The sequence below is a fragment of the Bufo gargarizans genome, chromosome 1 (genome assembly GCF_014858855.1).
Source record: "Bufo gargarizans isolate SCDJY-AF-19 chromosome 1, ASM1485885v1, whole genome shotgun sequence".
NCBI classification, from domain to species: domain Eukaryota; kingdom Metazoa; phylum Chordata; class Amphibia; order Anura; family Bufonidae; genus Bufo; species Bufo gargarizans.
In genome coordinates this window covers 609,760,633-609,773,343 of record NC_058080.1, presented here as the reverse complement: position 1 = coordinate 609,773,343, position 12,711 = coordinate 609,760,633, and positions in this window count along the sequence as shown.

Sequence of the window (12,711 nt, the reverse complement as noted above, 5' to 3'; positions counted from 1 at the left end):
AATCAATGACAGTAAAGATAGCAGCCACAGGAGGAATGCTAGCAAGCAAAGTGTGGGGATTTGGTACAATGGGGGTTTCAAAGACCGTAGCCTCATTAATTGCTCTGAGGTCTTGTACCATGCGATATACAGGAGGCTGTCCCTTCACACTCTTCTTTTTAATTGGGTATAAGGGAGTGTTACATGGTGAGGTGGTAATTTTAATAGCTCCATTTGCAAGAAGAGCCTGTATCTGGAGGGTGATAGCATCTCTCTGGGAAATGGAGAGAGGGTATTGTGCTTTATATGGCAGTAAGTTAGGATTCTTCAAGGTTACAGTGACTGGCGGGACTTTGAGACGCCCAATGTCTTGGGGACCTTTGGTCCAAAGGGTATCAGGGATGAGGTGCAAAATGCTTTGCAGCGAATCCCCTTGTTCATGTGATTCAAGTGACTGGGATTTTAATGCCATTAGGAGGCAGGTTTCTTCAGGACTCAATGCCGTACCTAAAACAACTGTACCATTTTCCTTGAACTGGATGTTGGCACGTATTTTCTGAAGAAAATCTGAGCCTAATAGGTTATAAGGACATGTCTGGCTTACAACAAATTGTGACATTACTCCAGTGGGCAGATGTAACTGTGGAGATTGGCTTTGGGACTTAGTGGAGGGAGTAATCAAGAGAGGCTTAGTAACAGGGTTGTGCTGGGTGACCCCTTCTAAACCAGAGCAGGGTAAATGCATATCTGTGAGCCAGGAAGGGAGTATGGCGGTCTCACATAACACACTGCGGGCTGCACCAGTGTCTACAAGGAATGAGAGTTCCTTCCCTGCCACATCGAGGGTGATTCGAGGGGCGGGGCCTGCAGGAGGGGCAGAGACTGCCATACACGGGGTGTCCCCTCCCAGCAACACTGGTTTGCCAACGTCCTAGTGGGATGGTGCTGGCCATGGAGGAGGAGTTCCTCTTTGGCTCTGATCTGCTGGCCACAGATGTTTGGAGCGACAGTTTCTCTTAATGTGCCCTGGTTTGCCGCACCCATAACAGACACGGGGCGGGGGTCTTTCCTCTCTTTCTTCTCCCGTCATGACTGCCATGACTGATATGCGGGATTTCTTTGTACTACTCTCCAGCCCTTTTGCAACTTGTTCTAAGATTTCCAATGTTAATGATTTCCATTCTGGGCGACAGGTTACAAGAGCTTTGTTCAGATCTGGCCTAAGGCCATCTACAAATGACCGTGCTAGGAGTCTTAGGTGCACAGGTTCATTTGGACTGAATCCCATATCTTTATAGTTTTGTTTAACTCTTTGTACAAACTTTTCTACTGACTCTGCTTTATCCTGTACCATGTCCTGCAGGGTTGTGGACTGCTCTGCTAGTCTGTCTTTCGCCCACTTATATAATTGCTGAATGAAATCACGGCCAGATTCTGAATCACGAGTGTCATAATTTGCTCCAGGGAGTTCTGGTTGGCGTATGTGATCCATTATAAGTGAAGAAAATTCACCAGTTTTATTTTGTACAATACTTTGCAAGTCTGACCAAGTACACCCGTAGGTTTGATATACTTGTGCCAATTTTCTGTAAAAGGGCATAGGGTGAGTATCTGGGTCAGGCATGAGGTTCACTATGGTGAACAACTGCTGGGGGGTAAAGGACACATACTTAGGTGGCCCGACTGGGCGAGTGTTCAAGTATATTTCCCTTAAGGCTTCAAGATTTCCTTGTCCTATGTTATGGATCTCTCTTTGCAGCTCTGTAATTTGGTTTTGAAAAGACTCATTCATTGCTCTTGCTGCACCCTGCTGGCTACTTAGGGTAATATCAGAAAATTGTCCAAGGTGCGGTGGGGGGCTGCGATATCCTGGGGTTTGTGCTGCAGTACCAGGTGCATAGTCCACTGTCTGCTGTGAGTCTTCCCCTGCATCTTCCTTTTGTTTCTCCCCATCCTCATCTTCCTGATCTACAGCACCACTACCTCCTACCATTATATGAGCTGGAGCTATGGGCTGACTGGGTAGCATGTAGGTGCCGTCAGGATTTACAAGTGGGTATATAGTAGTGACTTGTGGCATGACAGAAAGAGCAGGGTTTGGGGAGATTACAAGTCCAGCCTTGGGCGTTGGTTGAGGCGTCATTGCTGGGACTGGTGAGACGTGCTGGGGGGCTAAAAGAGCATGATTATGTGGGCGTGGAGCACCACAGGCTAAGCACGTATCACGGGGGGCAAGGTTCTGCTGACCACAATGTGTACAAGTCCAACTTCCCCTTTTTCTTTCAGCTGCACCATTATAGGGCGGTGGCTGTTCCTGTACTAAGACTGGGCCAGGCCGATAGTAATGGAGTCCTGATTTTTCATCAAACATTGCTTCTCCTTTTGTCTGTTCAAATTCTTTGCTACAGTCCAGCCATACCCTAACTGTATCTATCAACTTATCATCATTCAATTTGCCTCTCTTCTCAGTCAACAATGTCTGCCATATAGCAGAACACAATACACCTCCTTTTGCAATATCATAACTCTTTTCTAACTTGCTTAGTCCTTTAACATAACCTTTTCCTCTCCGGTCCGCCACGTACTGTTCAGGTGAACAATAGCCCTTCGGGACACTATTTCGGTTACCCATTTTTTTCAAAACACCACGTTCTGGAGCCTTCAACACGTTCTGGAGCCTTCACTTACTGTCTCTGATAGTCGGATTAGCACAGACACTGACAAACAAACACCTTGAGCTTGAGATTAACACACCACTGGGTTATCAGCAAGCTGTCTCCTTCCCTTCTACTATTTCTTGGGGTCACACACCAGGGTTACCCCTCAATGTAGGCACTTTAGAAAACTTCTATTGTTCTGTCAGTCTATGCCTCTCCTTTCTCCCAGAGACCAGAGAAACCAACCATACACAAAAAAATAATAAAACACAATACATCAAGCTTATCAATACAATGGGGTTCTTACTTTCATGCCCCTGAGGATGCCTCACTGTCGGTGCACCCCTCCCTAGAACAAATATGGATAGACTAAGCCAAGGGACACAGAATAGGTAAGATGAATATATTTTCTCACCTCTTATTACGGGCCGCGGTCCCGGTGTCCGTTGGCTTGTCTCTCTGGGTCCAGTCTCTGGGGGTACGCCAGCAGGAGGTCCAATCCTCAGGCCCCACGTTGGGCGCCAACTGATATGGCTCTGATTCTGGATCTGACCCAATAGCCAGGTAAGGTTGATGCACTGCTCCGAATGGTATGAAATGATTGGCATACGTACGCCTCGAGAGATCACACACAGACTGTCACAGAGAAGTCAATGCTATGATGTTCCGTTTATTATTTAGATTACATGATTTTTTATAGCAGAAAAAGAGGAACTTTATGACTCGGCTAATTTGATCTCATTGTCACATTACTAAGTCCCATGATAACGTATCACATTATCACTCCATACTTTAGCAAAAGTCAGCATTATGTCAGCAATATGTCAGCAATTTCAATATCATAAAGTGATTAGTAAGGGATTATTAAGGGAGCTGGCTGCTACTTCAGGGGCCATTTTGTTAAGCAAACTGTTAGATATAATACAAGCAAGTATACATTTGATACTAGATATATGATTCCACAACAGATATAATGGCAACAGTTTTTGCATTTGCCTTAGCCGCTGGCCAAGCTTCTGGCCACCCTGAAAAGAGGTCCACACATACTAGAACATACTCATATGTGCCTACCTTAGGAAGTTGAATAAAATCGATTTGCAGTCTCTGGAACAGGTATAAGGGCTTTGGAGTGCATTTTGGGGGCACGTTTACCCTTCTCCCTATGTTATGGCAAGCACAGACCATACACCCCTGGACAAACTTTGCAGCGGCATTGTTAAACCTCAGGCCACCCATCCTTAATTTACCAAACCTACCATTGCTTCTTTGGACTGGTGGGTGAGGCCATGAGACAAGGCACACATTATTGGGTATAGTGTCCTAGGAAGGCAAAGCTTATCATTTACAGCATATAAACCCTCCTTGTTCCTCTCAGCCTCTCTTCTTACCCATTCTTCTTTTTCCTGTTACAGAGTTTGTTCTTGGAATTTCTGGAGCAGATCCACCTCCCCTACAAGTGGCACTGTGTCCACTACATAACCTGCTATAGAGAAGGGTAGCAGAGCAGCTTGCTTTGCAGCCACATCTGCTCGATGGTTTCCTTCTGCCTCTTTTGTTTGTTCCTTTGTATGGGCCTGTACCTTAACAATAGCCACCATCTTAGGCAGCGTTAAAGCTCTAAAGAACTGTGCTACAAATTCAGCATTTTTGATAGGCTTACCAGAGGATCCTACAAAGTCCCTGCTTCTCCAAATAGGGCCATAGTCATGTGCAATGCCAAACGCATAGCGAGAGTCAGTGTAAATGTTTCAGTCTGAGCTTCAGCCATTATACATGCTTCAGTGAGTGCTTTCAGCTCTGCCTCCTGTGCAGAGCATCCAGGTGGGAGTGACCCCTGCCTTACAACTTCCTCCAAGGTAGTCACAGCATATCCGTGTATGGCCATCCATCAAAGTAATATCTGGATCCGTCTACAAAAAGCTCAAAATCAGCATTAGGTATTGGTGTTTCAGTTACATTGTCAAGTTCATTTGTTTCAATTTTTATTAGTTAAAAACAATTATGGTCATCATTTGGACATATATCTTGTTCTACCTGACTGGACTCTGGGAGTAGGGTAGCTCGATTAAGAATTGTACACCTCTTGATTGTGATGTTTGGTGGTGTAAGAAGGGCTACCTCATACTTTGACAGCCTAGCCATTGACAAATGACAAATTCTTGTCTGTGACAATAGTTCTTGAACAGCATGAGGCACATAAATTGTTAATGCATTATCAAGGACTATGTCAGCAACTTTCACAGTGAGTATAGCACAGGCAGCAATTGGCCGAATGCAAGAGGGGGCACCCCTAGCTACCACATAGAATTGGACTGAGTAGTAACCTAGTGGGCGGTGTTTTCCCCCATGCAGTTGAGTCAACACACCTTTGCATGTCCTGTGTTCTCATGGCAAAACAGATTAAAGCCAAGATCATAATTTGGTATTTCCAGGCATGGTGCTAACACAACAGCAAGTTTTAATCCCTTGAATCCCTCCTCGGCTTCTGCAGTGAATGCATAGGCTGTCCCTTGTTGCAGGCAGCCATCACATCAAAGAGTGGCTGTAGCAGAGAGGATGCCGAGGGAATCCACTCTCTGGCATAGCTGACTAAGCCAATAAATGTCCTCAACTCACGGACAGTAGTTGGCTCAGTAAGCTGTGAAATAGCCTGCAAACGTTCTGGAGTGATATGTTTGGTTTGTTTAGACACACAATGCCCCAAGAATACCACTTTTAATCTGGCAACTTGTAATTTGTCCCTGAATACTCTGCATCCTTCCAGATGCAGGAATACCAAGAGTGAGTAAGTGCTGTTTGCTTGTAGTACAGAGTAACAAATCATCCACATATTGAAGCAACTGAGTACTTTCATCTTCTGGATGCCAGGAAAGTAACACCTTTGCCATTGCCTCAGAAAACTCTGAGGGAGATGTAGCACCTACCTGAGGTAGTCTGGTCCAACAATACTGTTTTCCATTGAAGGTAAATGCCAGAAACAGCTCGCTCTCCTCTTCAACAGGAACAGAAAAGAACGGATTGGTCAAGTCCATTACAGTAAAATAAACTGCGGAAGGAATCTGATTAAGCAATGTATGATGGTTCAGTACAATGGGTGTATCCACAACCATTAGTTTGTTGATTTCTCTGAGATCATGTATCATCGGATACGCCTGGGGCTTCCCAGGCTCCGTCCTCTTCCTCACAGGAAATAATGATGTATTAAAAGGGGATCAGCATTCCCTTACCACTCCCATCTCGAGGTACTCCCCTACCTGGGTTGCTATTGCAGCAGTTTATTCCTTGCTCAGGGAATACTGTTTCCTTTTTATGGGGACTACGCCAGGTTTCAATTTGATCTTAACAGGAGTTACCTGGAGCAATCCAACATCTGTTTTACTCTTTACCCACAATCCTGAGGGTACCTTTGCAAGCATATCCTCGACCTCTTCATCAATCTGTACATCATCATGTGTGCTAAGAATAGTAGTTCATGCTGCCAGGATAGGTTCTGTAAGGGGCCCTGTTACCGACACCCTGTTCTTCTAAGCTACGCAGAAGAAGCAATGATTTATCTAGGGAGGTATGCATACATTCTGGGCGTATTTTCATCAGCTCAGTTCTCAAATCATCCTTTAATCCATTAATAAAACAGGTCCTGAGTATGCCCCATCCCTGCTGTCAGGGTCATTAGTTACAAAGTCCTGGCCTGCAAATATAGTAACAACTCAAGCATGATATTTATCCACTGATTCATCAGAACCCTGATAGGCTTCTGGCAGTCCTGCTCCCAACTGATTACTCAACTCCTTAGCAACCTTCTTCAGTCTATTTAAAAACATGTTACCTGACTTTGCAAACCTTGTATTAGCACCTTCTGGCAAGCTTCTATGTCCCCATTGCCTGCAAGTTTAAGGATTGCAGCAGCATGTTCTGCTTCTACTAAGCGTAGCATCGGTATCTTGGGACGACCCTTTTTTTCCCCTTGTGAGATACACCCTTTAGATACTGTTGTTCTATTCTGCTATTAACCCCTTAAGGACTCAGCCCTATTTCACCTTAAGGACTTGGCTATTTTTTGCAAATCTGACCAGTGTCACTTTAAGTGCTAATAACTTTAAAATGCTTTAACTTATCCAGGCCATTCTGAGACTGTTTTTTTCATCACATATTGTACTTCATGACACTGGTAAAATGAAGTAAAAAAAAATCATTTTTATTTATAAAAAAATACAAAATTTACCAAAAATTTGTATAAAATTGCAAATTTCCAAATTTCAATTTCTCTACTTCTATAATACATAGTAATACCTCCAAAAATAGTTATTACTTTACATTCCCCATATGCCTACTTCATGTTTGGATCATTCTGGGAATGCTATTTTAATTTTTGGGGATGTAACAAGGCTTAGAAGTTTAGATACAATTTCAAATTTTCACTTTTTTGGCAGATTTTCTATTTTAATAATTTTTTTCCAGTTACAAAGCAAGGGTTAACAGCTAAACCAAACTCCCTATTTATGGCCCTGATGCTGTAGTTTACAGAAACACCCCAACCGCTTAACGGGCACACGGCAGGGCACAGAAGGAAAGGAGTGCCATACGGTTTTTGGAAAGCAGGTTTTGCTGGACAGTTTTTTTTTTACACCATGTCCCATTTGAAGCCCCCCTGATGCAACCATAGAGTAGAAACTCCATAAAAGTGACCCCATCTAAGAAACTACACCCCTCAAGGTATTCAAAACTGATTTTAAAAATATTGTTAACCCTTTAGATGTTCCACAAGAATTAATGGAAAATAGAGATACAATTTCAAAATAGTGAATGGAGCAAACTAGAAACATAAAACTGCAACTATAATAGAAAAAACGCATCTTTATGGAAAATACCGCACACAAACCGCAAGTAAGCCGCAATGTCATATAATGACACTTAGTAATCTAGGCCAGACCGGCTTTTTGGTTGAATTTTGGGTCCGAACCAGATCTTGAGAGAGACCGACAATTAGTATAAAACAAGTGGATCTACGGAATCGGGGTATACCACTGAGGAAGGGGAAAGCGTCTCCCCGACACTCGTCTGGTGAATACTTGAAAAATACCCCGCTCTCCATGGATAAAAGTGCACTATAAAGAAAGAAGAATCAGGATTTTCTCTATCTCAGAAAGACCTCAAATACGTCATTAACCTGCGCCTGAAGCCACAAGTACGCAATTCTCATACCAAGTCAGCTGTTAGGAAGCAGCTGTGAAACACACGTGGGACGCGACGGACTCCATAGCCGGGACGCCGGCTTCCAGTACGGAGTAAAAGTCGATTTACTAGTCCCAGCGAATCTGAGAAATAGGCAAAGGTAAGCCCACATAGTGGGTAAAAGCTCATGAGGCAATAGATCAAACTAATAAGACTGAGGAATTGATGAACTGCACCCAGTTATTTGTTAAGAACATTTTCCAGCTATTGAACAAAACTGAATGAATCATAATTACACCTTGTTGATACCACAGAGACTGGATACTTTTTACAAAAATTATTAACTGGATAGGAGAAGTTACTTATGTATAGCGCTACTTGTGTATTCAGAGCTGGATACACAGTATATTCACTAAGGACATTTAGCGGTATCTAACACTCATATGTGTTTTTTCTATTGGATATAGGATTGAATTGTATTGTTTAATGTATTTTTAGCGGATTGGTTACAGCTACCTGTCTTTTTAGAATTGATACGATATAGAGGATACACAATTACTTTGGCGAAGGCTGCCCATACAAAAGATCCGTCTGCATAAAAGCTTTTTCAGAGCTGAGTTTTCACTTTGTGAAAACTCAGATCCGACAGTATATTCTAACACAGAGGCGTTCCCATAGTGGTGGGGACGCTTCTAGTTAGAATATACAACAAACTGTGTACATGACTGCCCCTTGCTGCCTGGCACCACCCGATCTCTTACAGGGGGCCATGATCAGCACAATTAACCCCTTCAGGTGCTGCACCTGAAGGGGTTAATTGTGCGTATCATATCCCCCTGTAAGAGATCAGGGGCTACCAGGCAGCAGGGGGCAGACCCCCCCCTCCCCAGTTTGAATATCATTGGTGGCCAGTGTGCGGCCTCCCCCGGCCCCCCCTCCTTCCCTCTATTGCATTAATAACATTGGTGGCAGTGTGCGGCCTCCCCTCTCCCCCCCCAATCATTGGTGGCAGCAGAGTTCCAATCGGAGCCCCAGTGATTAAACTGGGACTCCGATCGGAAGTATATGCCAGCCTCAGTGCCTCATCACATCTCCTGCCACAGTGCGCTGTGATTTGCCAGCCACACTGCCTCAACACATTAGAAGCCATAATGCCCCCTGACTATACCAGCCATGATTCCTCATCAAATTTACAGCCACAGTGCCCCCTGACTTTGCTAGCAAGATTGCCTCATCACATTAGCAGCCATAATTCCCTCTCACTATGCCAGTCTCAATGCCACCTGGCAACCACAGTGTCTCATCACATTGCAAGCCACAGTGTTTAATCACAGTGCCCGCTGACTACGCTAGCCACAGAGCACTATCATAAGTAGGGCCAGTTCACACCACTTATTCTCTCCCCCCCCCCCCATCATTGGTGGCAGCGGAGTTCCGATCGGTGTCCTAGTTTAATCGCTGGGGCTCCGATCGGTAACCATGGCAACCAGGACGCTACTGCAGTCCTGGTTGCCATGGTTACTTAGCAACAGTAGAAGCATCTTACTTACCTGCTGGCTGCTGCGATGTCTGTGTCCGGCCGGGAGCTCCTCCTACTGGTAAGTGACAGGTCTGTGCAGCGCATTGCTGTCACTTACCAGTAGGAGGAGCTCCCAGCGGGACACAGACATCGCAGCAGCCAGCAGGTAAGTATGATGCTTCTACTATTGCTAAGTAACCATGGCAACCAAGGCATAGCTGGGTGGCGTGATGACGTAAACACGTCACGTTTCGCTCTCCTCCCGCTGGCCTCCTCCCCTCTCTATGCTCCTGGCTCCTCCGATCCTGAGATCCTGAGCGCTGACTGAGCGCTGACTGCCTCTGCATGCTGGGACGCTATGGTGCTTTAACCACCCTTTTCAGCTGCCTTGGAAGGTCGGGGTTCCTGTGATCTGCTTACCGGTCTGGCTGCTGGCCGGCGGCTCCCTCCGCTTCCTCTCGGCTCATGGTTCCTGCTGCTGGCGTGTTCCTCTCTGTTCCTGGGTTCTGGTCCGCCTGGACCTCCTGTCTTCCTCCTCGGTTGGTTCCTCTCTTCTCCTCTCTGGTGCGTGGCATGTGCCTGGACTCCGCTGCTCTGCTCGGCTCAGCTGTTCACCGGCTTCCTGGTTTGTTTGGTGCTTGCTCCCTCTGCTGGTGATCGGTGGGATTATTTTTTTTTTTTTTTTTCTTCTCTGAAGATTTTTTGCCTGCAGTCTCCTTTTCCTGAAGGCTACTGGACCATTTGCCGACTTGCCATCCGGATCTCTGCCATCTTGAAGATCAGCGAGGACCTTCGCCCCCCTTTGCTGGGCCACGTGAGAAAATAATTAATTGTGACGTTATTTCTATTCGGCTAAAGATTTTTCGGTTGCATAGAGGCGAATTTGGCTGCCCCCTTCCCTCTGCGGAGCTGGAGAGGGAGGGATAGAGGGGTGAATAGATGGGAAAGAGAGGAGAGCAAAGGTTATAAAAAAAGAAAAAAAAAGAGGGAAAAAAATAATAATAGAGGAAGAGGGGGAAAAAAGGAAAGAAAAAGGGAAGAAGGGGAAAGAGAAAAAAGAAAGTAAAAGAAAAAAAGGGAGGAAGAGGAGAAGAAGAGAAATAAGCAAAGGGGGATATAAAGAAGAGTATAAAACAAATTAAAATAAAAAAAATAAAAAAGGGGCAAAGAAAGAGGTGGAAAGGAGATACGGGGAAGAAAAAAGGAATAAGAATGGCCCCAAAACGACAGTCGATTGACTCCTCTGTAACAAAGTTGGGTTCTAAGACCCCAGAGAATAAAATTGATAAGTTTTTGAAGTCGCCCTATTTAAATGAGAAGAACTCAGCTAAAACAAAACCCTCCGCTAATCTGAAAAAATCTACTAAAACTCCCCAAACTGATGAACTTTCCGAGGACGGTTCAGCGGAGGTAGATCAGGAAGTAGGGGGGGAAGGTCTCTCTGCACAGATGCGAACTGAACACGACCCCTCCGTTTTGGATAAAATTCTCTCTGCCGTGGAGAACAACGGCATTTTAGTGCAAGAGATGTCTACTCAACTGGGGTCTGTGCAGAGCGACATTTCTTTAATTAGAGAGAACCTGGTAAAGATCCGCGATCGAGTCCTTAATGTGGAAAAAACTGTGGACTCCTTGCAAATCGATATTAACATTTTCCTCCATGTTTCAAATAGAAAGAGCCCATCGAATCCCAGGAGGGAAACCTATCCCAGGGAGGCCGCCGCGTGCAATTTTAATGAAATTATTATCATCCGTCGATAGAGACATGATACTGAAAAGAGCAAGAGAATGTACTCCCATTGAATATCAGGGTACTAGGTTGCTCTTTTTTCCTGACTTTGCTCGGCAGACTCAGGAAAAAAGAAGAAATTTCATAGAGATAAAGAAACGCCTGGCGTCCAAGGAGATTAAATATTCCCTTCAGTATCCAGCGAAATTAAGAGTGATCCACAACGGGACTTCTCTTTTTTTTGAAACACCACAGCAAGTGTTAGATTGGATGGAGCAAAGGGGTATTTGAAATTGCGCACCACTATGATTGAAGCGTTGGGGGGGGGGGGGTGGAGCGGGGGAGGGGGAGAATGGCCTGAGGTTAGAGGTTCGCTGATTGGGCGGATCAATAGAGAGGGGGGGATGGGAGGGAAGGGGGGGGCACCCACCTTGCAGCTATGGGGTTGTGTTTTTTTTTTTTTGTTTTTTTTTTCCTACGTTGCAGTGAAGGATGTCCACTAGAATTGTAACTTGGAATATCAGAGGGCTTGGGGAAAGGGTCAAAAGACAAGCTATTATGGATGCCTTAAAGAGATACCTCCCAGCAATTATTTGCATGGTAGAGACTCATCTCACTAAAGAAACCGTGTTCCGCCTGACAACGGGATGGTATTCCCAATCTTATCACTCCACTTTTAGTAGTTCCTCTAGGGGTGTTTCAGTTCTGATTCATAATTCTGTGGACTTTACCCTCATAAAATCTTATATAGATGACCAGGGTAGGTTTATCTTTTTGCATGGTAAGCTGCATGGTTGCAGCTACATCCTCGCTTTCTTTTATATACCTCCGCCCTTCTCAATGTATCCACTGATCCAGCTAACACGTTTTTCTGAAGGGAGATCAGAATGCCGGCTAGTTCTGATGGGGGACTTTAATGCGGTCATGGACCCCAATAAAGATAGATTCACACTAGATGCAGAACGGGTGAGGAATGTATGTAATTCCCCGCTGCCACAGTTCTGTTCGGAGGTTGGACTGGTGGATATATGGGAATATCTTGGCGGAGGAAAGAGAGTATACTCTTGTGTTAGCAGGGGTGGTAGAGCAATGTCTAGGATCGATTTAGCATTTACCAATGAGAGTAATTTGAGTAATATCCGAAAGATACGATATGGGATAAGAACAGTTTTCACGATGTAACTCATATCCGACAGTATATTCTAACATAGAGGCGTTCCCATGGTGATGGGGACGCTTCAAGTTAAAATATACCATCGGATTGGAGAAAACTCTGATCCGATGGTATAAAAGAGACTCCAGACTTTACATTAAAAGTCAATGGGGACGGATCCGTTTGCAATTGCACCATATTGTGTCAATGTCAAACAGATCCGTCCCTATTGACTTGCATTGTAATTCAGGACGGATCCGTTTGGCTCCGCACGGCCAGGCGGACACCAAAACGACTTTTTTTTCATGTCCGTGGATCCTGCAAAAATCAAGGAAGACCCACGGACGAAAAAACGGTCACTGATCACGGACCTACGGACCCTGTTTTTGCGGACCGTAAAAAAAACGGTCGTGTGCATGAGGCCTAATACTGTGAGTATTACTCATACAGCTTTCGGCCTGTGAGATCCAGGGGGCTGGATTTCACAGGCACGTCACAGGAA